Below are 24,978 nucleotides of genomic sequence, written 5' to 3'. Positions count from 1 at the left end.
GAACTCATCGCTGATGTTGCTTCCAAGTTTCTTTCGAAGAGCAAACCACGTTCTTCGTAGCCGAATTGTGAGACCAGAGGCTCCTGCTGTTGGCGATGGAGCCAGGCCCTATCAGATCGCTTCCGTATATGGCGGTCGGACGGAAAGCAAAACTGTCGAAAGGCGACAGTTGTGCTACAGTTGGGGGTATTATTGGCTCGATACGTTAAAATGTCTGCGAGAAGTAAGCACTTAACTATGAGTGAGAAACCACCGTTCCCAAACACCGCCATGGTGCCAAACCTCGATTCGTTTATAAATCTTGAGGTGATGTTTGATTCGGAAGACGTACGCTATCGAATGTTGTGTCCTTCCAATTGGTAGGCGGTTTAGTTTCGTATTTCTTACAGATGTTATCTGCCACCTACACGTTCCATTGCTACTAGTGAGTGGCGTTTCGCATGTAGAAGGCGTGATCCGAAATGGGTGCTTTACGTAAAATTCTTCGACGAAGATGGGATTCGAACCCACGCGTGCAGAGCACATTGGATTAGCAGTCCAACGCCTTAACCACTCGGCCACCTCGTCTGATGCATCAGAAACTGCGTCCCTCGCTAGTCCTTACGGAAAGAAGTCGTTTGTCGATTCCAAAACGCATCGTACTGTGGCTGGTGTTAACGCTGTAACGCCCTGCTGCAGTGCAGCTGACCAAGCTCCCACTCGTGAATCATTTAATGATGGCATCCGTCCACGTCGGTATCCGATCGGAGGAAATTAGTCGGCCCACTTACTTACTGCAGAAATAAGCACCGAATCGTCGTGTAGCGTTGTCTAATGCAAATGAGAAATGTCCTGTGCATTCAGTATAACAACTACCGCAACGACGCGATTATCTCGATGCGCAACATTTATTTGTCACCTTCGTTGACCTCATCGCTGATGTTGCTTCCAAGTTTCTTTCGAAGAGCAAACCACGTTCTTCGTAGCCGAATTGTGAGACCAGAGGCTCCTGCTGTTGGCGATGGAGCCAGGCCCTATCAGATCGCTTCCGTATATGGCGGTCGGACGGAAAGCAAAACTGTCGAAAGGCGACAGTTGTGCTACAGTTGGGGGTATTATTGGCTCGATACGTTAAAATGTCTGCGAGAAGTAAGCACTTAACTATGAGTGAGAAACCACCGTTCCCAAACACCGCCATGGTGCCAAACCTCGATTCGTTTATAAATCTTGAGGTGATGTTTGATTCGGAAGACGTACGCTATCGAATGTTGTGTCCTTCCAATTGGTAGGCGGTTTAGTTTCGTATTTCTTACAGATGTTATCTGCCACCTACACGTTCCATTGCTACTAGTGAGTGGCGTTTCGCATGTAGAAGGCGTGATCCGAAATGGGTGCTTTACGTAAAATTCTTCGACGAGGATGGGATTCGAACCCACGCGTGCAGAGCACATTGGATTAGCAGTCCAACAGCCTTAACCACTCGGCCACCTCGCCTGATGCATCGGAAACTGCGTCCCTCGCTAGTCCTTACGGAAAGAAGTCGTTTGTCGATTCCAAAACGCATCGTACTGTGGCTGGTGTTAACGCTGTAACGCCCTGCTGCAGTGCAGCTGACCAAGCTCCCACTCGTGAATCATTTAATGATGGCATCCGTCCACGTCGGTATCCGATCGGAGGAAAGTAGTCGGCCCACTTACTTACTGCAGAAATAAGCACCGAATCGTCGTGTAGCGTTGTCTAATGCAAAAGAGAAATGTCCTGTGCATTCAGTATAACAACTACCGCAACGACGCGATTATCTCGATGCGCAACATTTATTTGTCACCTTCGTTGACCTCATCGCTGATGTTGCTTCCAAGTTTCTTTCGAAGAGCAAACCACGTTCTTCGTAGCCGAATTGTGAGACCAGAGGCTCCTGCTGTTGGCGATGGAGCCAGGCCCTATCAGATCGCTTCCGTATATGGCGGTCGGACGGAAAGCAAAACTGTCGAAAGGCGACAGTTGTGCTACAGTTGGGGGTATTATTGGCTCGATACGTTAAAATGTCTGCGAGAAGTAAGCACTTAACTATGAGTGAGAAACCACCGTTCCCAAACACCGCCATGGTGCCAAACCTCGATTCGTTTATAAATCTTGAGGTGATGTTTGATTCGGAAGACGTACGCTATCGAATGTTGTGTCCTTCCAATTGGTAGGCGGTTTAGTTTCGTATTTCTTACAGATGTTATCTGCCACCTACACGTTCCATTGCTACTAGTGAGTGGCGTTTCGCATGTAGAAGGCGTGATCCGAAATGGGTGCTTTACGTAAAATTCTTCGACGAGGATGGGATTCGAACCCACGCGTGCAGAGCACATTGGATTAGCAGTCCAACGCCTTAACCACTCGGCCACCTCGTCTGAAGCATCAGAAACTGCGTCCCTCGCTAGTCCTTACGGAAAGAAGTCGTTTGTCGATTCCAAAACGCATCGTACTGTGGCTGGTGTTAACGCTGTAACGCCCTGCTGCAGTGCAGCTGACCAAGCTCCCACTCGTGAATCATTTAATGATGGCATCCGTCCACGTCGGTATCCGATCGGAGGAAATTAGTCGGCCCACTTACTTACTGCAGAAATAAGCACCGAATCGTCGTGTAGCGTTGTCTAATGCAAATGAGAAATGTCCTGTGCATTCAGTATAACAACTACCGCAACGACGCGATTATCTCGATGCGCAACATTTATTTGTCACCTTCGTTGACCTCATCGCTGATGTTGCTTCCAAGTTTCTTTCGAAGAGCAAACCACGTTCTTCGTAGCCGAATTGTGAGACCAGAGGCTCCTGCTGTTGGCGATGGAGCCAGGCCCTATCAGATCGCTTCCGTATATGGCGGTCGGACGGAAAGCAAAACTGTCGAAAGGCGACAGTTGTGCTACAGTTGGGGGTATTATTGGCTCGATACGTTAAAATGTCTGCGAGAAGTAAGCACTTAACTATGAGTGAGAAACCACCGTTCCCAAACACCGCCATGGTGCCAAACCTCGATTCGTTTATAAATCTTGAGGTGATGTTTGATTCGGAAGACGTACGCTATCGAATGTTGTGTCCTTCCAATTGGTAGGCGGTTTAGTTTCGTATTTCTTACAGATGTTATCTGCCACCTACACGTTCCATTGCTACTAGTGAGTGGCGTTTCGCATGTAGAAGGCGTGATCCGAAATGGGTGCTTTACGTAAAATTCTTCGACGAGGATGGGATTCGAACCCACGCGTGCAGAGCACATTGGATTAGCAGTCCAACGCCTTAACCACTCGGCCACCTCGTCTGAAGCATCAGAAACTGCGTCCCTCGCTAGTCCTTACGGAAAGAAGTCGTTTGTCGATTCCAAAACGCATCGTACTGTGGCTGGTGTTAACGCTGTAACGCCCTGCTGCAGTGCAGCTGACCAAGCTCCCACTCGTGAATCATTTAATGATGGCATCCGTCCACGTCGGTATCCGATCGGAGGAAATTAGTCGGCCCACTTACTTACTGCAGAAATAAGCACCGAATCGTCGTGTAGCGTTGTCTAATGCAAATGAGAAATGTCCTGTGCATTCAGTATAACAACTACCGCAACGACGCGATTATCTCGATGCGCAACATTTATTTGTCACCTTCGTTGACCTCATCGCTGATGTTGCTTCCAAGTTTCTTTCGAAGAGCAAACCACGTTCTTCGTAGCCGAATTGTGAGACCAGAGGCTCCTGCTGTTGGCGATGGAGCCAGGCCCTATCAGATCGCTTCCGTATATGGCGGTCGGACGGAAAGCAAAACTGTCGAAAGGCGACAGTTGTGCTACAGTTGGGGGTATTATTGGCTCGATACGTTAAAATGTCTGCGAGAAGTAAGCACTTAACTATGAGTGAGAAACCACCGTTCCCAAACACCGCCATGGTGCCAAACCTCGATTCGTTTATAAATCTTGAGGTGATGTTTGATTCGGAAGACGTACGCTATCGAATGTTGTGTCCTTCCAATTGGTAGGCGGTTTAGTTTCGTATTTCTTACAGATGTTATCTGCCACCTACACGTTCCATTGCTACTAGTGAGTGGCGTTTCGCATGTAGAAGGCGTGATCCGAAATGGGTGCTTTACGTAAAATTCTTCGACGAGGATGGGATTCGAACCCACGCGTGCAGAGCACATTGGATTAGCAGTCCAACGCCTTAACCACTCGGCCACCTCGTCTGATGCATCAGAAACTGCGTCCCTCGCTAGTCCTTACGGAAAGAAGTCGTTTGTCGATTCCAAAACGCATCGTACTGTGGCTGGTGTTAACGCTGTAACGCCCTGCTGCAGTGCAGCTGACCAAGCTCCCACTCGTGAATCATTTAATGATGGCATCCGTCCACGTCGGTATCCGATCGGAGGAAATTAGTCGGCCCACTTACTTACTGCAGAAATAAGCACCGAATCGTCGTGTAGCGTTGTCTAATGCAAATGAGAAATGTCCTGTGCATTCAGTATAACAACTACCGCAACGACGCGATTATCTCGATGCGCAACATTTATTTGTCACCTTCGTTGACCTCATCGCTGATGTTGCTTCCAAGTTTCTTTCGAAGAGCAAACCACGTTCTTCGTAGCCGAATTGTGAGACCAGAGGCTCCTGCTGTTGGCGATGGAGCCAGGCCCTATCAGATCGCTTCCGTATATGGCGGTCGGACGGAAAGCAAAACTGTCGAAAGGCGACAGTTGTGCTACAGTTGGGGGTATTATTGGCTCGATACGTTAAAATGTCTGCGAGAAGTAAGCACTTAACTATGAGTGAGAAACCACCGTTCCCAAACACCGCCATGGTGCCAAACCTCGATTCGTTTATAAATCTTGAGGTGATGTTTGATTCGGAAGACGTACGCTATCGAATGTTGTGTCCTTCCAATTGGTAGGCGGTTTAGTTTCGTATTTCTTACAGATGTTATCTGCCACCTACACGTTCCATTGCTACTAGTGAGTGGCGTTTCGCATGTAGAAGGCGTGATCCGAAATGGGTGCTTTACGTAAAATTCTTCGACGAGGATGGGATTCGAACCCACGCGTGCAGAGCACATTGGATTAGCAGTCCAACAGCCTTAACCACTCGGCCACCTCGCCTGATGCATCGGAAACTGCGTCCCTCGCTAGTCCTTACGGAAAGAAGTCGTTTGTCGATTCCAAAACGCATCGTACTGTGGCTGGTGTTAACGCTGTAACGCCCTGCTGCAGTGCAGCTGACCAAGCTCCCACTCGTGAATCATTTAATGATGGCATCCGTCCACGTCGGTATCCGATCGGAGGAAAGTAGTCGGCCCACTTACTTACTGCAGAAATAAGCACCGAATCGTCGTGTAGCGTTGTCTAATGCAAAAGAGAAATGTCCTGTGCATTCAGTATAACAACTACCGCAACGACGCGATTATCTCGATGCGCAACATTTATTTGTCACCTTCGTTGACCTCATCGCTGATGTTGCTTCCAAGTTTCTTTCGAAGAGCAAACCACGTTCTTCGTAGCCGAATTGTGAGACCAGAGGCTCCTGCTGTTGGCGATGGAGCCAGGCCCTATCAGATCGCTTCCGTATATGGCGGTCGGACGGAAAGCAAAACTGTCGAAAGGCGACAGTTGTGCTACAGTTGGGGGTATTATTGGCTCGATACGTTAAAATGTCTGCGAGAAGTAAGCACTTAACTATGAGTGAGAAACCACCGTTCCCAAACACCGCCATGGTGCCAAACCTCGATTCGTTTATAAATCTTGAGGTGATGTTTGATTCGGAAGACGTACGCTATCGAATGTTGTGTCCTTCCAATTGGTAGGCGGTTTAGTTTCGTATTTCTTACAGATGTTATCTGCCACCTACACGTTCCATTGCTACTAGTGAGTGGCGTTTCGCATGTAGAAGGCGTGATCCGAAATGGGTGCTTTACGTAAAATTCTTCGACGAGGATGGGATTCGAACCCACGCGTGCAGAGCACATTGGATTAGCAGTCCAACAGCCTTAACCACTCGGCCACCTCGCCTGATGCATCGGAAACTGCGTCCCTCGCTAGTCCTTACGGAAAGAAGTCGTTTGTCGATTCCAAAACGCATCGTACTGTGGCTGGTGTTAACGCTGTAACGCCCTGCTGCAGTGCAGCTGACCAAGCTCCCACTCGTGAATCATTTAATGATGGCATCCGTCCACGTCGGTATCCGATCGGAGGAAAGTAGTCGGCCCACTTACTTACTGCAGAAATAAGCACCGAATCGTCGTGTAGCGTTGTCTAATGCAAAAGAGAAATGTCCTGTGCATTCAGTATAACAACTACCGCAACGACGCGATTATCTCGATGCGCAACATTTATTTGTCACCTTCGTTGACCTCATCGCTGATGTTGCTTCCAAGTTTCTTTCGAAGAGCAAACCACGTTCTTCGTAGCCGAATTGTGAGACCAGAGGCTCCTGCTGTTGGCGATGGAGCCAGGCCCTATCAGATCGCTTCCGTATATGGCGGTCGGACGGAAAGCAAAACTGTCGAAAGGCGACAGTTGTGCTACAGTTGGGGGTATTATTGGCTCGATACGTTAAAATGTCTGCGAGAAGTAAGCACTTAACTATGAGTGAGAAACCACCGTTCCCAAACACCGCCATGGTGCCAAACCTCGATTCGTTTATAAATCTTGAGGTGATGTTTGATTCGGAAGACGTACGCTATCGAATGTTGTGTCCTTCCAATTGGTAGGCGGTTTAGTTTCGTATTTCTTACAGATGTTATCTGCCACCTACACGTTCCATTGCTACTAGTGAGTGGCGTTTCGCATGTAGAAGGCGTGATCCGAAATGGGTGCTTTACGTAAAATTCTTCGACGAGGATGGGATTCGAACCCACGCGTGCAGAGCACATTGGATTAGCAGTCCAACGCCTTAACCACTCGGCCACCTCGTCTGAAGCATCAGAAACTGCGTCCCTCGCTAGTCCTTATGGAAAGAAGTCGTTTGTCGATTCCAAAACGCATCGTACTGTGGCTGGTGTTAACGCTGTAACGCCCTGCTGCAGTGCAGCTGACCAAGCTCCCACTCGTGAATCATTTAATGATGGCATCCGTCCACGTCGGTATCCGATCGGAGGAAATTAGTCGGCCCACTTACTTACTGCAGAAATAAGCACCGAATCGTCGTGTAGCGTTGTCTAATGCAAATGAGAAATGTCCTGTGCATTCAGTATAACAACTACCGCAACGACGCGATTATCTCGATGCGCAACATTTATTTGTCACCTTCGTTGACCTCATCGCTGATGTTGCTTCCAAGTTTCTTTCGAAGAGCAAACCACGTTCTTCGTAGCCGAATTGTGAGACCAGAGGCTCCTGCTGTTGGCGATGGAGCCAGGCCCTATCAGATCGCTTCCGTATATGGCGGTCGGACGGAAAGCAAAACTGTCGAAAGGCGACAGTTGTGCTACAGTTGGGGGTATTATTGGCTCGATACGTTAAAATGTCTGCGAGAAGTAAGCACTTAACTATGAGTGAGAAACCACCGTTCCCAAACACCGCCATGGTGCCAAACCTCGATTCGTTTATAAATCTTGAGGTGATGTTTGATTCGGAAGACGTACGCTATCGAATGTTGTGTCCTTCCAATTGGTAGGCGGTTTAGTTTCGTATTTCTTACAGATGTTATCTGCCACCTACACGTTCCATTGCTACTAGTGAGTGGCGTTTCGCATGTAGAAGGCGTGATCCGAAATGGGTGCTTTACGTAAAATTCTTCGACGAGGATGGGATTCGAACCCACGCGTGCAGAGCACATTGGATTAGCAGTCCAACGCCTTAACCACTCGGCCACCTCGTCTGAAGCATCAGAAACTGCGTCCCTCGCTAGTCCTTACGGAAAGAAGTCGTTTGTCGATTCCAAAACGCATCGTACTGTGGCTGGTGTTAACGCTGTAACGCCCTGCTGCAGTGCAGCTGACCAAGCTCCCACTCGTGAATCATTTAATGATGGCATCCGTCCACGTCGGTATCCGATCGGAGGAAATTAGTCGGCCCACTTACTTACTGCAGAAATAAGCACCGAATCGTCGTGTAGCGTTGTCTAATGCAAATGAGAAATGTCCTGTGCATTCAGTATAACAACTACCGCAACGACGCGATTATCTCGATGCGCAACATTTATTTGTCACCTTCGTTGACCTCATCGCTGATGTTGCTTCCAAGTTTCTTTCGAAGAGCAAACCACGTTCTTCGTAGCCGAATTGTGAGACCAGAGGCTCCTGCTGTTGGCGATGGAGCCAGGCCCTATCAGATCGCTTCCGTATATGGCGGTCGGACGGAAAGCAAAACTGTCGAAAGGCGACAGTTGTGCTACAGTTGGGGGTATTATTGGCTCGATACGTTAAAATGTCTGCGAGAAGTAAGCACTTAACTATGAGTGAGAAACCACCGTTCCCAAACACCGCCATGGTGCCAAACCTCGATTCGTTTATAAATCTTGAGGTGATGTTTGATTCGGAAGACGTACGCTATCGAATGTTGTGTCCTTCCAATTGGTAGGCGGTTTAGTTTCGTATTTCTTACAGATGTTATCTGCCACCTACACGTTCCATTGCTACTAGTGAGTGGCGTTTCGCATGTAGAAGGCGTGATCCGAAATGGGTGCTTTACGTAAAATTCTTCGACGAGGATGGGATTCGAACCCACGCGTGCAGAGCACATTGGATTAGCAGTCCAACGCCTTAACCACTCGGCCACCTCGTCTGATGCATCAGAAACTGCGTCCCTCGCTAGTCCTTACGGAAAGAAGTCGTTTGTCGATTCCAAAACGCATCGTACTGTGGCTGGTGTTAACGCTGTAACGCCCTGCTGCAGTGCAGCTGACCAAGCTCCCACTCGTGAATCATTTAATGATGGCATCCGTCCACGTCGGTATCCGATCGGAGGAAATTAGTCGGCCCACTTACTTACTGCAGAAATAAGCACCGAATCGTCGTGTAGCGTTGTCTAATGCAAATGAGAAATGTCCTGTGCATTCAGTATAACAACTACCGCAACGACGCGATTATCTCGATGCGCAACATTTATTTGTCACCTTCGTTGACCTCATCGCTGATGTTGCTTCCAAGTTTCTTTCGAAGAGCAAACCACGTTCTTCGTAGCCGAATTGTGAGACCAGAGGCTCCTGCTGTTGGCGATGGAGCCAGGCCCTATCAGATCGCTTCCGTATATGGCGGTCGGACGGAAAGCAAAACTGTCGAAAGGCGACAGTTGTGCTACAGTTGGGGGTATTATTGGCTCGATACGTTAAAATGTCTGCGAGAAGTAAGCACTTAACTATGAGTGAGAAACCACCGTTCCCAAACACCGCCATGGTGCCAAACCTCGATTCGTTTATAAATCTTGAGGTGATGTTTGATTCGGAAGACGTACGCTATCGAATGTTGTGTCCTTCCAATTGGTAGGCGGTTTAGTTTCGTATTTCTTACAGATGTTATCTGCCACCTACACGTTCCATTGCTACTAGTGAGTGGCGTTTCGCATGTAGAAGGCGTGATCCGAAATGGGTGCTTTACGTAAAATTCTTCGACGAGGATGGGATTCGAACCCACGCGTGCAGAGCACATTGGATTAGCAGTCCAACAGCCTTAACCACTCGGCCACCTCGCCTGATGCATCGGAAACTGCGTCCCTCGCTAGTCCTTACGGAAAGAAGTCGTTTGTCGATTCCAAAACGCATCGTACTGTGGCTGGTGTTAACGCTGTAACGCCCTGCTGCAGTGCAGCTGACCAAGCTCCCACTCGTGAATCATTTAATGATGGCATCCGTCCACGTCGGTATCCGATCGGAGGAAAGTAGTCGGCCCACTTACTTACTGCAGAAATAAGCACCGAATCGTCGTGTAGCGTTGTCTAATGCAAAAGAGAAATGTCCTGTGCATTCAGTATAACAACTACCGCAACGACGCGATTATCTCGATGCGCAACATTTATTTGTCACCTTCGTTGACCTCATCGCTGATGTTGCTTTCAAGTTTCTTTCGAAGAGCAAACCACGTTCATCGTAGCCGAATTGTGAGACCAGAGGCTCCTGCTGTTGGCGATGGAGCCAGGCCCTATCAGATCGCTTCCGTATATGGCGGTCGGACGGAAAGCAAAACTGTCGAAAGGCGACAGTTGTGCTACAGTTGGGGGTATTATTGGCTCGATACGTTAAAATGTCTGCGAGAAGTAAGCACTTAACTATGAGTGAGAAACCACCGTTCCCAAACACCGCCATGGTGCCAAACCTCGATTCGTTTATAAATCTTGAGGTGATGTTTGATTCGGAAGACGTACGCTATCGAATGTTGTGTCCTTCCAATTGGTAGGCGGTTTAGTTTCGTATTTCTTACAGATGTTATCTGCCACCTACACGTTCCATTGCTACTAGTGAGTGGCGTTTCGCATGTAGAAGGCGTGATCCGAAATGGGTGCTTTACGTAAAATTCTTCGACGAGGATGGGATTCGAACCCACGCGTGCAGAGCACATTGGATTAGCAGTCCAACGCCTTAACCACTCGGCCACCTCGTCTGATGCATCAGAAACTGCGTCCCTCGCTAGTCCTTACGGAAAGAAGTCGTTTGTCGATTCCAAAACGCATCGTACTGTGGCTGGTGTTAACGCTGTAACGCCCTGCTGCAGTGCAGCTGACCAAGCTCCCACTCGTGAATCATTTAATGATGGCATCCGTCCACGTCGGTATCCGATCGGAGGAAATTAGTCGGCCCACTTACTTACTGCAGAAATAAGCACCGAATCGTCGTGTAGCGTTGTCTAATGCAAATGAGAAATGTCCTGTGCATTCAGTATAACAACTACCGCAACGACGCGATTATCTCGATGCGCAACATTTATTTGTCACCTTCGTTGACCTCATCGCTGATGTTGCTTCCAAGTTTCTTTCGAAGAGCAAACCACGTTCTTCGTAGCCGAATTGTGAGACCAGAGGCTCCTGCTGTTGGCGATGGAGCCAAACCCTATCAGATCGCTTCCGTATATGGCGGTCGGACGGAAAGCAAAACTGTCTCCTGCTGTTGGCGATGGAGCCAGGCCCTATCAGATCGCTTCCGTATATGGCGGTCGGACGGAAAGCAAAACTGTCGAAAGGCGACAGTTGTGCTACAGTTGGGGGTATTATTGGCTCGATACGTTAAAATGTCTGCGAGAAGTAAGCACTTAACTATGAGTGAGAAACCACCGTTCCCAAACACCGCCATGGTGCCAAACCTCGATTCGTTTATAAATCTTGAGGTGATGTTTGATTCGGAAGACGTACGCTATCGAATGTTGTGTCCTTCCAATTGGTAGGCGGTTTAGTTTCGTATTTCTTACAGATGTTATCTGCCACCTACACGTTCCATTGCTACTAGTGAGTGGCGTTTCGCATGTAGAAGGCGTGATCCGAAATGGGTGCTTTACGTAAAATTCTTCGACGAGGATGAGATTCGAACCCACGCGTGCAGAGCACATTGGATTAGCAGTCCAACGCCTTAACCACTCGGCCACCTCGTCTGATGCATCAGAAACTGCGTCCCTCGCTAGTCCTTACGGAAAGAAGTCGTTTGTCGATTCCAAAACGCATCGTACTGTGGCTGGTGTTAACGCTGTAACGCCCTGCTGCAGTGGAGCTGACCAAGCTCCCACTCGTGAATCATTTAATGATGGCATCCGTCCACGTCGGTATCCGATCGGAGGAAATTAGTCGGCCCACTTACTTACTGCAGAAATAAGCACCGAATCGTCGTGTAGCGTTGTCTAATGCAAAAGAGAAATGTCCTGTGCATTCAGTATAACAACTACCGCAACGACGCGATTATCTCGATGCGCAACATTTATTTGTCACCTTCGTTGACCTCTTTGCTGATGTTGCTTTCAAGTTTCTTTCGAAGAGCAAACCACGTTCATCGTACCCGAATTGTGAGACCAGAGGCTCCAGCTGTTGGCGATGGAGCCAGGCCCTATCAGATCGCTTCCGTATATGGCGGTCGGACGGAAAGCAAAACTGTCGAAAGGCGACAGTTGTGCTACAGTTGGGGGTATTATTGGCTCGATACGTTAAAATGTCTGCGAGAAGTAAGCACTTAACTATGAGTGAGAAACCACCGTTCCCAAACACCGCCATGGTGCCAAACCTCGATTCGTTTATAAATCTTGAGGTGATGTTTGATTCGGAAGACGTACGCTATCGAATGTTGTGTCCTTCCATTTTGGTAGGCGGTTTAGTTTCGTATTTCTTACAGATGTTATCTGCCACCTACACGTTCCATTGCTACTAGTGAGTGGCGTTTCGCATGTAGAAGGCGTGATCCGAAATGGGTGCTTTACGTAAAATTCTTCGACGAGGATGGGATTCGAACCCACGCGTGCAGAGCACATTGGATTAGCAGTCCAACGCCTTAACCACTCGGCCACCTCGTCTGATGCATCAGAAACTGCGTCCCTCGCTAGTCCTTACGGAAAGAAGTCGTTTGTCGATTCCAAAACGCATCGTACTGTGGCTGGTGTTAACGCTGTAACGCCCTGCTGCAGTGCAGCTGACCAAGCTCCCACTCGTGAATCATTTAATGATGGCATCCGTCCACGTCGGTATCCAATCGGAGGAAATTAGTCGGCCCACTTACTTACTGCAGAAATAAGCACCGAATCGTCGTGTAGCGTTGTCTAATGCAAATGAGAAATGTCCTGTGCATTCAGTATAACAACTACCGCAACGACGCGATTATCTCGATGCGCAACATTTATTTGTCACCTTCGTTGACCTCATCGCTGATGTTGCTTCCAAGTTTCTTTCGAAGAGCAAACCACGTTCTTCGTAGCCGAATTGTGAGACCAGAGGCTCCTGCTGTTGGCGATGGAGCCAGGCCCTATCAGATCGCTTCCGTATATGGCGGTCGGACGGAAAGCAAAACTGTCGAAAGGCGACAGTTGTGCTACAGTTGGGGGTATTATTGGCTCGATACGTTAAAATGTCTGCGAGAAGTAAGCACTTAACTATGAGTGAGAAACCACCGTTCCCAAACACCGCCATGGTGCCAAACCTCGATTCGTTTATAAATCTTGAGGTGATGTTTGATTCGGAAGACGTACGCTATCGAATGTTGTGTCCTTCCAATTGGTAGGCGGTTTAGTTTCGTATTTCTTACAGATGTTATCTGCCACCTACACGTTCCATTGCTACTAGTGAGTGGCGTTTCGCATGTAGAAGGCGTGATCCGAAATGGGTGCTTTACGTAAAATTCTTCGACGAGGATGGGATTCGAACCCACGCGTGCAGAGCACATTGGATTAGCAGTCCAACGCCTTAACCACTCGGCCACCTCGTCTGATGCATCAGAAACTGCGTCCCTCGCTAGTCCTTACGGAAAGAAGTCGTTTGTCGATTCCAAAACGCATCGTACTGTGGCTGGTGTTAACGCTGTAACGCCCTGCTGCAGTGCAGCTGACCAAGCTCCCACTCGTGAATCATTTAATGATGGCATCCGTCCACGTCGGTATCCGATCGGAGGAAATTAGTCGGCCCACTTACTTACTGCAGAAATAAGCACCGAATCGTCGTGTAGCGTTGTCTAATGCAAATGAGAAATGTCCTGTGCATTCAGTATAACAACTACCACAACGACGCGATTATCTCGATGCGCAACATTTATTTGTCACCTTCGTTGACCTCATCGCTGATGTTGCTTCCAAGTTTCTTTCGAAGAGCAAACCACGTTCTTCGTAGCCGAATTGTGAGACCAGAGGCTCCAGCTGTTGGCGATGGAGCCAGGCCCTATCAGATCGCTTCCGTATATGGCGGTCGGACGGAAAGCAAAACTGTCGAAAGGCGACAGTTGTGCTACAGTTGGGGGTATTATTGGCTCGATACGTTAAAATGTCTGCGAGAAGTAAGCACTTAACTATGAGTGAGAAACCACCGTTCCCAAACACCGCCATGGTGCCAAACCTCGATTCGTTTATAAATCTTGAGGTGATGTTTGATTCGGAAGACGTACGCTATCGAATGTTGTGTCCTTCCAATTGGTAGGCGGTTTAGTTTCGTATTTCTTACAGATGTTATCTGCCACCTACACGTTCCATTGCTGCTAGTGAGTGGCGTTTCGCATGTAGAAGGCGTGATCCGAAATGGGTGCTTTACGTAAAATTCTTCGACGAGGATGGGATTCGAACCCACGCGTGCAGAGCACATTGGATTAGCAGTCCAACGCCTTAACCACTCGGCCACCTCGTCTAATGCATCAGAAACTGCGTCCCTCGCTAGTCCTTACGGAAAGAAGTCGTTTGTCGATTCCAAAACGCATCGTACTGTGGCTGGTGTTAACGCTGTAACGCCCTGCTGCAGTGCAGCTGACCAAGCTCCCACTCGTGAATCATTTAATGATGGCATCCGTCCACGTCGGTATCCGATCGGAGGAAATTAGTCGGCCCACTTACTTACTGCAGAAATAAGCACCGAATCGTCGTGTAGCGTTGTCTAATGCAAATGAGAAATGTCCTGTGCATTCAGTATAACAACTACCGCAACGACGCGATTATCTCGATGCGCAACATTTATTTGTCACCTTCGTTGACCTCATCGCTGATGTTGCTTCCAAGTTTCTTTCGAAGAGCAAACCACGTTCTTCGTAGCCGAATTGTGAGACCAGAGGCTCCTGCTGTTGGCGATGGAGCCAGGCCCTATCAGATCGCTTCCGTATATGGCGGTCGGACGGAAAGCAAAACTGTCGAAAGGCGACAGTTGTGCTACAGTTGGGGGTATTATTGGCTCGATACGTTAAAATGTCTGCGAGAAGTAAGCACTTAACTATGAGTGAGAAACCACCGTTCCCAAACACCGCCATGGTGCCAAACCTCGATTCGTTTATAAATCTTGAGGTGATGTTTGATTCGGAAGACGTACGCTATCGAATGTTGTGTCCTTCCAATTGGTAGGCGGTTTAGTTTCGTATTTCTTACAGATGTTATCTGCCACCTACACGTTCCATTGCTACTAGTGAGTGGCGTTTCGCATGTAGAAGGCGTGATCCGAAATGGGTGCTTTACGTAAAATTCTTCGACGAGGATGGGATTCGAACCCACGCGTGCAGAGCACATTGGATTAGCAGTCCAACGCCTTAACCACTCGGCCACCTCGTCTGATGCATCAGAAACTGCGTCCCTCGCTAGTCCTTACGGAAAGAAGTCGTTTGTCGATTCCAAAACGCATCGTACTGTGGCTGGTGTTAACGCTGTAACGCCCTGCTGCAGTGCAGCTGACCAAGCTCCCACTCGTGAATCATTTAATGATGGCATCCGTCCACGTCGGTATCCGATCGGAGGAAATTAGTCGGCCCACTTACTTACTGCAGAAATAAGCACCGAATCGTCGTGTAGCGTTGTCTAATGCAAAAGAGAAATGTCCTGTGCATTCAGTATAACAACTACCGCAACGACGCGATTATCTCGATGCGCAACATTTATTTGTCACCTTCGTTGACCTCATCGCTGATGTTGCTTTCAAGTTTCTTTCGAAGAGCAAACCACGTTCATCGTACCCGAATTGTGAGACCAGAGGCTCCAGCTGTTGGCGATGGAGCCAGGCCCTATCAGATCGCTTCCGTATATGGCGGTCGGACGGAAAGCAAAACTGTCGAAAGGCGACAGTTGTGCTACAGTTGGGGGTATTATTGGCTCGATACGTTAAAATGTCTGCGAGAAGTAAGCACTTAACTATGAGTGAGAAACCACCGTTCCCAAACACCGCCATGGTGCCAAACCTCGATTCGTTTATAAATCTTGAGGTGATGTTTGATTCGGAAGACGTACGCTATCGAATGTTGTGTCCTTCCATTTTGGTAGGCGGTTTAGTTTCGTATTTCTTACAGATGTTATCTGCCACCTACACGTTCCATTGCTACTAGTGAGTGGCGTTTCGCATGTAGAAGGCGTGATCCGAAATGGGTGCTTTACGTAAAATTCTTCGACGAGGATGGGATTCGAACCCACGCGTGCAGAGCACATTGGATTAGCAGTCCAACGCCTTAACCACTCGGCCACCTCGTCTGATGCATCAGAAACTGCGTCCCTCGCTAGTCCTTACGGAAAGAAGTCGTTTGTCGATTCCAAAACGCATCGTACTGTGGCTGGTGTTAACGCTGTAACGCCCTGCTGCAGTGCAGCTGACCAAGCCCCCCACTCGTGAATCATTTAATGATGGCATCCGTCCACGTCGGTATCCAATCGGAGGAAATTAGTCGGCCCACTTACTTACTGCAGAAATAAGCACCGAATCGTCGTGTAGCGTTGTCTAATGCAAATGAGAAATGTCCTGTGCATTCAGTATAACAACTACCGCAACGACGCGATTATCTCGATGCGCAACATTTATTTGTCACCTTCGTTGACCTCATCGCTGATGTTGCTTCCAAGTTTCTTTCGAAGAGCAAACCACGTTCTTCGTAGCCGAATTGTGAGACCAGAGGCTCCTGCTGTTGGCGATGGAGCCAGGCCCTATCAGATCGCTTCCGTATATGGCGGTCGGACGGAAAGCAAAACTGTCGAAAGGCGACAGTTGTGCTACAGTTGGGGGTATTATTGGCTCGATACGTTAAAATGTCTGCGAGAAGTAAGCACTTAACTATGAGTGAGAAACCACCGTTCCCAAACACCGCCATGGTGCCAAACCTCGATTCGTTTATAAATCTTGAGGTGATGTTTGATTCGGAAGACGTACGCTATCGAATGTTGTGTCCTTCCAATTGGTAGGCGGTTTAGTTTCGTATTTCTTACAGATGTTATCTGCCACCTACACGTTCCATTGCTACTAGTGAGTGGCGTTTCGCATGTAGAAGGCGTGATCCGAAATGGGTGCTTTACGTAAAATTCTTCGACGAGGATGGGATTCGAACCCACGCGTGCAGAGCACATTGGATTAGCAGTCCAACGCCTTAACCACTCGGCCACCTCGTCTGATGCATCAGAAACTGCGTCCCTCGCTAGTCCTTACGGAAAGAAGTCGTTTGTCGATTCCAAAACGCATCGTACTGTGGCTGGTGTTAACGCTGTAACGCCCTGCTGCAGTGCAGCTGACCAAGCTCCCACTCGTGAATCATTTAATGATGGCATCCGTCCACGTCGGTATCCGATCGGAGGAAATTAGTCGGCCCACTTACTTACTGCAGAAATAAGCACCGAATCGTCGTGTAGCGTTGTCTAATGCAAAAGAGAAATGTCCTGTGCATTCAGTATAACAACTACCGCAACGACGCGATTATCTCGATGCGCAACATTTATTTGTCACCTTCGTTGACCTCATCGCTGATGTTGCTTTCAAGTTTCTTTCGAAGAGCAAACCACGTTCATCGTACCCGAATTGTGAGACCAGAGGCTCCAGCTGTTGGCGATGGAGCCAGGCCCTATCAGATCGCTTCCGTATATGGCGGTCGGACGGAAAGCAAAACTGTCGAAAGGCGACAGTTGTGCTACAGTTGGGGGTATTATTGGCTCGATACGTTAAAATGTCTGCGAGAAGTAAGCACTTAACTATGAGTGAGAAACCACCGTTCCCAAACACCGCCATGGTGCCAAACCTCGATTCGTTTATAAATCTTGAGGTGATGTTTGATTCGGAAGACGTACGCTATCGAATGTTGTGTCCTTCCATTTTGGTAGGCGGTTTAGTTTCGTATTTCTTACAGATGTTATCTGCCACCTACACGTTCCATTGCTACTAGTGAGTGGCGTTTCGCATGTAGAAGGCGTGATCCGAAATGGGTGCTTTACGTAAAATTCTTCGACGAGGATGGGATTCGAACCCACGCGTGCAGAGCACATTGGATTAGCAGTCCAACGCCTTAACCACTCGGCCACCTCGTCTGATGCATCAGAAACTGCGTCCCTCGCTAGTCCTTACGGAAAGAAGTCGTTTGTCGATTCCAAAACGCATCGTACTGTGGCTGGTGTTAACGCTGTAACGCCCTGCTGCAGTGCAGCTGACCAAGCTCCCACTCGTGAATCATTTAATGATGGCATCCGTCCACGTCGGTATCCAATCGGAGGAAATTAGTCGGCCCACTTACTTACTGCAGAAATAAGCACCGAATCGTCGTGTAGCGTTGTCTAATGCAAATGAGAAATGTCCTGTGCATTCAGTATAACAACTACCGCAACGACGCGATTATCTCGATGCGCAACATTTATTTGTCACCTTCGTTGACCTCATCGCTGATGTTGCTTCCAAGTTTCTTTCGAAGAGCAAACCACGTTCTTCGTAGCCGAATTGTGAGACCAGAGGCTCCTGCTGTTGGCGATGGAGCCAGGCCCTATCAGATCGCTTCCGTATATGGCGGTCGGACGGAAAGCAAAACTGTCGAAAGGCGACAGTTGTGCTACAGTTGGGGGTATTATTGGCTCGATACGTTAAAATGTCTGCGAGAAGTAAGCACTTAACTATGAGTGAGAAACCACCGTTCCCAAACACCGCCATGGTGCCAAACCTCGATTCGTTTATAAATCTTGAGGTGATGTTTGATTCGGAAGACGTACGCTATCGAATGTTGTGTCCTTCCAATTGGTAGGCGGTTTAGTTTCGTATTTCTTACAGATGTTATCTGCCACCTACACGTTCCATTGCTACTAGTGAGTGGCGTTTCGCATGTAGAAGGCGTGATCCGAAATGGGTGCTTTACGTAAAATTCTTCGACGAGGATGGGATTCGAACCCACGCGTGCAGAGCACATTGGATTAGCAGTCCAACGCCTTAACCACTCGGCCACCTCGTCTGATGCATCAGAAACTGCGTCCCTCGCTAGTCCTTACGGAAAGAAGTCGTTTGTCGATTCCAAAACGCATCGTACTGTGGCTGGTGTTAACGCTGTAACGCCCTGCTGCAGTGCAGCTGACCAAGCTCCCACTCGTGAATCATTTAATGATGGCATCCGTCCACGTCGGTATCCGATCGGAGGAAATTAGTCGGCCCACTTACTTACTGCAGAAATAAGCACCGAATCGTCGTGTAGCGTTGTCTAATGCAAATGAGAAATGTCCTGTGCATTCAGTATAACAACTACCGCAACGACGCGATTATCTCGATGCGCAACATTTATTTGTCACCTTCGTTGACCTCATCGCTGATGTTGCTTCCAAGTTTCTTTCGAAGAGCAAACCACGTTCTTCGTAGCCGAATTGTGAGACCAGAGGCTCCTGCTGTTGGCGATGGAGCCAGGCCCTATCAGATCGCTTCCGTATATGGCGGTCGGACGGAAAGCAAAACTGTCGAAAGGCGACAGTTGTGCTACAGTTGGGGGTATTATTGGCTCGATACGTTAAAATGTCTGCGAGAAGTAAGCACTTAACTATGAGTGAGAAACCACCGTTCCCAAACACCGCCATGGTGCCAAACCTCGATTCGTTTATAAATCTTGAGGTGATGTTTGATTCGGAAGACGTACGCTATCGAATGTTGTGTCCTTCCAATTGGTAGGCGGTTTAGTTTCGTATTTCTTACAGATGTTATCTGCCACCTACACGTTCCATTGCTACTAGTGAGTGGCGTTTCGCATGTAGAAGGCGTGATCCGAAATGGGTGCTTTACGTAAAATTCTTCGACGAGGATGGGATTCGAACCCACGCGTGCAGAGCACATTGGATTAGCAGTCCAACGCCTTAACCACTCGGCCACCTCGTCTGATGCATCAGAAACTGCGTCCCTCGCTAGTCCTTACGGAAAGAAGTCGTTTGTCGATTCCAAAACGCATCGTACTGTGGCTGGTGTTAACGCTGTAACGCCCTGCTGCAGTGCAGCTGACCAAGCTCCCACTCGTGAATCATTTAATGATGGCATCCGTCCACGTCGGTATCCGATCGGAGGAAATTAGTCGGCCCACTTACTTACTGCAGAAATAAGCACCGAATCGTCGTGTAGCGTTGTCTAATGCAAATGAGAAATGTCCTGTGCATTCAGTATAACAACTACCACAACGACGCGATTATCTCGATGCGCAACATTTATTTGTCACCTTCGTTGACCTCATCGCTGATGTTGCTTCCAAGTTTCTTTCGAAGAGCAAACCACGTTCTTCGTAGCCGAATTGTGAGACCAGAGGCTCCAGCTGTTGGCGATGGAGCCAGGCCCTATCAGATCGCTTCCGTATATGGCGGTCGGACGGAAAGCAAAACTGTCGAAAGGCGACAGTTGTGCTACAGTTGGGGGTATTATTGGCTCGATACGTTAAAATGTCTGCGAGAAGTAAGCACTTAACTATGAGTGAGAAACCACCGTTCCCAAACACCGCCATGGTGCCAAACCTCGATTCGTTTATAAATCTTGAGGTGATGTTTGATTCGGAAGACGTACGCTATCGAATGTTGTGTCCTTCCAATTGGTAGGCGGTTTAGTTTCGTATTTCTTACAGATGTTATCTGCCACCTACACGTTCCATTGCTACTAGTGAGTGGCGTTTCGCATGTAGAAGGCGTGATCCGAAATGGGTGCTTTACGTAAAATTCTTCGACGAGGATGGGATTCGAACCCACGCGTGCAGAGCACATTGGATTAGCAGTCCAACGCCTTAACCACTCGGCCACCTCGTCTAATGCATCAGAAACTGCGTCCCTCGCTAGTCCTTACGGAAAGAAGTCGTTTGTCGATTCCAAAACGCATCGTACTGTGGCTGGTGTTAACGCTGTAACGCCCTGCTGCAGTGCAGCTGACCAAGCTCCCACTCGTGAATCATTTAATGATGGCATCCGTCCACGTCGGTATCCGATCGGAGGAAATTAGTCGGCCCACTTACTTACTGCAGAAATAAGCACCGAATCGTCGTGTAGCGTTGTCTAATGCAAATGAGAAATGTCCTGTGCATTCAGTATAACAACTACCGCAACGACGCGATTATCTCGATGCGCAACATTTATTTGTCACCTTCGTTGACCTCATCGCTGATGTTGCTTCCAAGTTTCTTTCGAAGAGCAAACCACGTTCTTCGTAGCCGAATTGTGAGACCAGAGGCTCCTGCTGTTGGCGATGGAGCCAGGCCCTATCAGATCGCTTCCGTATATGGCGGTCGGACGGAAAGCAAAACTGTCGAAAGGCGACAGTTGTGCTACAGTTGGGGGTATTATTGGCTCGATACGTTAAAATGTCTGCGAGAAGTAAGCACTTAACTATGAGTGAGAAACCACCGTTCCCAAACACCGCCATGGTGCCAAACCTCGATTCGTTTATAAATCTTGAGGTGATGTTTGATTCGGAAGACGTACGCTATCGAATGTTGTGTCCTTCCAATTGGTAGGCGGTTTAGTTTCGTATTTCTTACAGATGTTATCTGCCACCTACACGTTCCATTGCTACTAGTGAGTGGCGTTTCGCATGTAGAAGGCGTGATCCGAAATGGGTGCTTTACGTAAAATTCTTCGACGAGGATGGGATTCGAACCCACGCGTGCAGAGCACATTGGATTAGCAGTCCAACGCCTTAACCACTCGGCCACCTCGTCTGATGCATCAGAAACTGCGTCCCTCGCTAGTCCTTACGGAAAGAAGTCGTTTGTCGATTCCAAAACGCATCGTACTGTGGCTGGTGTTAAAACTGTAACGCCCTGCTGCAGTGCAGCTGACCAAGCTCCCACTCGTGAATCATTTAATGATGGCATCCGTCCACGTCGGTATCCGATCGGAGGAAATTAGTCGGCCCACTTACTTACTGCAGAAATAAGCACCGAATCGTCGTGTAGCGTTGTCTAATGCAAATGAGAAATGTCCTGTGCATTCAGTATAACAACTACCGCAACGACGCGATTATCTCGATGCGCAACATTTATTTGTCACCTTCGTTGACCTCATCGCTGATGTTGCTTCCAAGTTTCTTTCGAAGAGCAAACCACGTTCTTCGTAGCCGAATTGTGAGACCAGAGGCTCCTGCTGTTGGCGATGGAGCCAGGCCCTATCAGATCGCTTCCGTATATGGCGGTCGGACGGAAAGCAAAACTGTCGAAAGGCGACAGTTGTGCTACAGTTGGGGGTATTATTGGCTCGATACGTTAAAATGTCTGCGAGAAGTAAGCACTTAACTATGAGTGAGAAACCACCGTTCCCAAACACCGCCATGGTGCCAAACCTCGATTCGTTTATAAATCTTGAGGTGATGTTTGATTCGGAAGACGTACGCTATCGAATGTTGTGTCCTTCCAATTGGTAGGCGGTTTAGTTTCGTATTTCTTACAGATGTTATCTGCCACCTACACGTTCCATTGCTACTAGTGAGTGGCGTTTCGCATGTAGAAGGCGTGATCCGAAATGGGTGCTTTACGTAAAATTCTTCGACGAGGATGGGATTCGAACCCACGCGTGCAGAGCACATTGGATTAGCAGTCCAACGCCTTAACCACTCGGCCACCTCGTCTGATGCATCAGAAACTGCGTCCCTCGCTAGTCCTTACGGAAAGAAGTCGTTTGTCGATTCCAAAACGCATCGTACTGTGGCTGGTGTTAACGCTGTAACGCCCTGCTGCAGTGCAGCTGACCAAGCTCCCACTCGTGAATCATTTAATGATGGCATCCGTCCACGTCGGTATCCGATCGGAGGAAAGTAGTCGGCCCACTTACTTACTGCAGAAATAAGCACCGAATCGTCGTGTAGCGTTGTCTAATGCAAAAGAGAAATGTCCTGTGCATTCAGTATAACAACTACCGCAACGACGCGATTATCTCGATGCGCAACATTTATTTGTCACCTTCGTTGACCTCATCGCTGATGTTGCTTTCAAGTTTCTTTCGAAGAGCAAACCACGTTCATCGTACCCGAATTGTGAGACCAGAGGCTCCAGCTGTTGGCGATGGAGCCAGGCCCTATCAGATCGCTTCCGTATATGGCGGTCGGACGGAAAGCAAAACTGTCGAAAGGCGACAGTTGTGCTACAGTTGGGGGTATTATTGGCTCGATACGTTAAAATGTCTGCGAGAAGTAAGCACTTAACTATGAGTGAGAAACCACCGTTCCCAAACACCGCCATGGTGCCAAACCTCGATTCGTTTATAAATCTTGAGGTGATGTTTGATTCGGAAGACGTACGCTATCGAATGTTGTGTCCTTCCAATTGGTAGGCGGTTTAGTTTCGTATTTCTTACAGATGTTATCTGCCACCTACACGTTCCATTGCTACTAGTGAGTGGCGTTTCGCATGTAGAAGGCGTGATCCGAAATGGGTGCTTTACGTAAAATTCTTCGACGAGGATGGGATTCGAACCCACGCGTGCAGAGCACATTGGATTAGCAGTCCAACAGCCTTAACCACTCGGCCACCTCGCCTGATGCATCGGAAACTGCGTCCCTCGCTAGTCCTTACGGAAAGAAGTCGTTTGTCGATTCCAAAACGCATCGTACTGTGGCTGGTGTTAACGCTGTAACGCCCTGCTGCAGTGCAGCTGACCAAGCTCCCACTCGTGAATCATTTAATGATGGCATCCGTCCACGTCGGTATCCGATCGGAGGAAATTAGTCGGCCCACTTACTTACTGCAGAAATAAGCACCGAATCGTCGTGTAGCGTTGTCTAATGCAAATGAGAAATGTCCTGTGCATTCAGTATAACAACTACCGCAACGACGCGATTATCTCGATGCGCAACATTTATTTGTCACCTTCGTTGACCTCATCGCTGATGTTGCTTCCAAGTTTCTTTCGAAGAGCAAACCACGTTCTTCGTAGCCGAATTGTGAGACCAGAGGCTCCTGCTGTTGGCGATGGAGCCAGGCCCTATCAGATCGCTTCCGTATATGGCGGTCGGACGGAAAGCAAAACTGTCGAAAGGCGACAGTTGTGCTACAGTTGGGGGTATTATTGGCTCGATACGTTAAAATGTCTGCGAGAAGTAAGCACTTAACTATGAGTGAGAAACCACCGTTCCCAAACACCGCCATGGTGCCAAACCTCGATTCGTTTATAAATCTTGAGGTGATGTTTGATTCGGAAGACGTACGCTATCGAATGTTGTGTCCTTCCAATTGGTAGGCGGTTTAGTTTCGTATTTCTTACAGATGTTATCTGCCACCTACACGTTCCATTGCTACTAGTGAGTGGCGTTTCGCATGTAGAAGGCGTGATCCGAAATGGGTGCTTTACGTAAAATTCTTCGACGAGGATGGGATTCGAACCCACGCGTGCAGAGCACATTGGATTAGCAGTCCAACAGCCTTAACCACTCGGCCACCTCGCCTGATGCATCGGAAACTGCGTCCCTCGCTAGTCCTTACGGAAAGAAGTCGTTTGTCGATTCCAAAACGCATCGTACTGTGGCTGGTGTTAACGCTGTAACGCCCTGCTGCAGTGCAGCTGACCAAGCTCCCACTCGTGAATCATTTAATGATGGCATCCGTCCACGTCGGTATCCGATCGGAGGAAAGTAGTCGGCCCACTTACTTACTGCAGAAATAAGCACCGAATCGTCGTGTAGCGTTGTCTAATGCAAAAGAGAAATGTCCTGTGCATTCAGTATAACAACTACCGCAACGACGCGATTATCTCGATGCGCAACATTTATTTGTCACCTTCGTTGACCTCATCGCTGATGTTGCTTTCAAGTTTCTTTCGAAGAGCAAACCACGTTCATCGTAGCCGAATTGTGAGACCAGAGGCTCCTGCTGTTGGCGATGGAGCCAGGCCCTATCAGATCGCTTCCGTATATGGCGGTCGGACGGAAAGCAAAACTGTCGAAAGGCGTCAGTTGTTGGGGGTATTATTGGCTCGATACGTTAAAATGTCTGCGAGAAGTAAGCACTTAACTATGAGTGAGAAACCACCGTTCCCAAACACCGCCATGGTGCCAAACCTCGATTCGTTTATAAATCTTGAGGTGATGTTTGATTCGGAAGACGTACGCTATCGAATGTTGTGTCCTTCCAATTGGTAGGCGGTTTAGTTTCGTATTTCTTACAGATGTTATCTGCCACCTACACGTTCCATTGCTACTAGTGAGTGGCGTTTCGCATGTAGAAGGCGTGATCCGAAATGG

The 24,978-nt window shown here is 48.4% G+C and overlaps 27 non-coding genes across 27 annotated transcripts; all 27 read right to left on the bottom strand.

The window, feature by feature from the left end:
• Positions 1-485: 485 nt before the first annotated feature.
• Positions 486-567, bottom strand: Trnas-gcu (transfer RNA serine (anticodon GCU)). Its single transcript has one exon. It is a non-coding gene; the product is annotated as a tRNA-Ser (tRNA).
• Positions 568-1,390: 823 nt separating this feature from the next.
• Trnas-gcu (transfer RNA serine (anticodon GCU)) lies at positions 1,391-1,473 on the bottom strand. The gene has a single exon. It is a non-coding gene; the product is annotated as a tRNA-Ser (tRNA).
• Positions 1,474-2,296: 823 nt separating this feature from the next.
• Positions 2,297-2,378, bottom strand: Trnas-gcu (transfer RNA serine (anticodon GCU)). The gene has a single exon. It is a non-coding gene; the product is annotated as a tRNA-Ser (tRNA).
• An 823-nt stretch (positions 2,379-3,201) lies between these two features.
• On the bottom strand, positions 3,202-3,283 carry Trnas-gcu (transfer RNA serine (anticodon GCU)). The gene has a single exon. It is a non-coding gene; the product is annotated as a tRNA-Ser (tRNA).
• Positions 3,284-4,106: 823 nt separating this feature from the next.
• Trnas-gcu (transfer RNA serine (anticodon GCU)) lies at positions 4,107-4,188 on the bottom strand. Its single transcript has one exon. It is a non-coding gene; the product is annotated as a tRNA-Ser (tRNA).
• Positions 4,189-5,011: 823 nt separating this feature from the next.
• On the bottom strand, positions 5,012-5,094 carry Trnas-gcu (transfer RNA serine (anticodon GCU)). The gene has a single exon. It is a non-coding gene; the product is annotated as a tRNA-Ser (tRNA).
• Positions 5,095-5,917: 823 nt separating this feature from the next.
• On the bottom strand, positions 5,918-6,000 carry Trnas-gcu (transfer RNA serine (anticodon GCU)). The gene has a single exon. It is a non-coding gene; the product is annotated as a tRNA-Ser (tRNA).
• Positions 6,001-6,823: 823 nt separating this feature from the next.
• Trnas-gcu (transfer RNA serine (anticodon GCU)) lies at positions 6,824-6,905 on the bottom strand. Its single transcript has one exon. It is a non-coding gene; the product is annotated as a tRNA-Ser (tRNA).
• An 823-nt stretch (positions 6,906-7,728) lies between these two features.
• Trnas-gcu (transfer RNA serine (anticodon GCU)) lies at positions 7,729-7,810 on the bottom strand. The gene has a single exon. It is a non-coding gene; the product is annotated as a tRNA-Ser (tRNA).
• Positions 7,811-8,633: 823 nt separating this feature from the next.
• Trnas-gcu (transfer RNA serine (anticodon GCU)) lies at positions 8,634-8,715 on the bottom strand. The gene has a single exon. It is a non-coding gene; the product is annotated as a tRNA-Ser (tRNA).
• Positions 8,716-9,538: 823 nt separating this feature from the next.
• Trnas-gcu (transfer RNA serine (anticodon GCU)) lies at positions 9,539-9,621 on the bottom strand. The gene has a single exon. It is a non-coding gene; the product is annotated as a tRNA-Ser (tRNA).
• An 823-nt stretch (positions 9,622-10,444) lies between these two features.
• Positions 10,445-10,526, bottom strand: Trnas-gcu (transfer RNA serine (anticodon GCU)). The gene has a single exon. It is a non-coding gene; the product is annotated as a tRNA-Ser (tRNA).
• An 899-nt stretch (positions 10,527-11,425) lies between these two features.
• On the bottom strand, positions 11,426-11,507 carry Trnas-gcu (transfer RNA serine (anticodon GCU)). Its single transcript has one exon. It is a non-coding gene; the product is annotated as a tRNA-Ser (tRNA).
• An 824-nt stretch (positions 11,508-12,331) lies between these two features.
• On the bottom strand, positions 12,332-12,413 carry Trnas-gcu (transfer RNA serine (anticodon GCU)). Its single transcript has one exon. It is a non-coding gene; the product is annotated as a tRNA-Ser (tRNA).
• An 823-nt stretch (positions 12,414-13,236) lies between these two features.
• On the bottom strand, positions 13,237-13,318 carry Trnas-gcu (transfer RNA serine (anticodon GCU)). Its single transcript has one exon. It is a non-coding gene; the product is annotated as a tRNA-Ser (tRNA).
• Positions 13,319-14,141: 823 nt separating this feature from the next.
• Trnas-gcu (transfer RNA serine (anticodon GCU)) lies at positions 14,142-14,223 on the bottom strand. The gene has a single exon. It is a non-coding gene; the product is annotated as a tRNA-Ser (tRNA).
• Positions 14,224-15,046: 823 nt separating this feature from the next.
• Trnas-gcu (transfer RNA serine (anticodon GCU)) lies at positions 15,047-15,128 on the bottom strand. The gene has a single exon. It is a non-coding gene; the product is annotated as a tRNA-Ser (tRNA).
• An 824-nt stretch (positions 15,129-15,952) lies between these two features.
• On the bottom strand, positions 15,953-16,034 carry Trnas-gcu (transfer RNA serine (anticodon GCU)). The gene has a single exon. It is a non-coding gene; the product is annotated as a tRNA-Ser (tRNA).
• An 824-nt stretch (positions 16,035-16,858) lies between these two features.
• On the bottom strand, positions 16,859-16,940 carry Trnas-gcu (transfer RNA serine (anticodon GCU)). The gene has a single exon. It is a non-coding gene; the product is annotated as a tRNA-Ser (tRNA).
• An 824-nt stretch (positions 16,941-17,764) lies between these two features.
• Positions 17,765-17,846, bottom strand: Trnas-gcu (transfer RNA serine (anticodon GCU)). The gene has a single exon. It is a non-coding gene; the product is annotated as a tRNA-Ser (tRNA).
• Positions 17,847-18,669: 823 nt separating this feature from the next.
• Positions 18,670-18,751, bottom strand: Trnas-gcu (transfer RNA serine (anticodon GCU)). The gene has a single exon. It is a non-coding gene; the product is annotated as a tRNA-Ser (tRNA).
• Positions 18,752-19,574: 823 nt separating this feature from the next.
• On the bottom strand, positions 19,575-19,656 carry Trnas-gcu (transfer RNA serine (anticodon GCU)). The gene has a single exon. It is a non-coding gene; the product is annotated as a tRNA-Ser (tRNA).
• Positions 19,657-20,479: 823 nt separating this feature from the next.
• On the bottom strand, positions 20,480-20,561 carry Trnas-gcu (transfer RNA serine (anticodon GCU)). Its single transcript has one exon. It is a non-coding gene; the product is annotated as a tRNA-Ser (tRNA).
• Positions 20,562-21,384: 823 nt separating this feature from the next.
• Trnas-gcu (transfer RNA serine (anticodon GCU)) lies at positions 21,385-21,466 on the bottom strand. The gene has a single exon. It is a non-coding gene; the product is annotated as a tRNA-Ser (tRNA).
• Positions 21,467-22,289: 823 nt separating this feature from the next.
• Positions 22,290-22,371, bottom strand: Trnas-gcu (transfer RNA serine (anticodon GCU)). The gene has a single exon. It is a non-coding gene; the product is annotated as a tRNA-Ser (tRNA).
• Positions 22,372-23,194: 823 nt separating this feature from the next.
• Positions 23,195-23,277, bottom strand: Trnas-gcu (transfer RNA serine (anticodon GCU)). Its single transcript has one exon. It is a non-coding gene; the product is annotated as a tRNA-Ser (tRNA).
• An 823-nt stretch (positions 23,278-24,100) lies between these two features.
• Positions 24,101-24,183, bottom strand: Trnas-gcu (transfer RNA serine (anticodon GCU)). Its single transcript has one exon. It is a non-coding gene; the product is annotated as a tRNA-Ser (tRNA).
• Between the last annotated feature and the right edge of the window lie 795 nt (positions 24,184-24,978).

Source organism: Schistocerca cancellata, chromosome 2 (genome assembly GCF_023864275.1).
Source record: "Schistocerca cancellata isolate TAMUIC-IGC-003103 chromosome 2, iqSchCanc2.1, whole genome shotgun sequence".
Lineage (NCBI taxonomy): Eukaryota > Metazoa > Arthropoda > Insecta > Orthoptera > Acrididae > Schistocerca > Schistocerca cancellata.
This window is presented reverse-complemented; position numbering and strand designations above follow the sequence as displayed.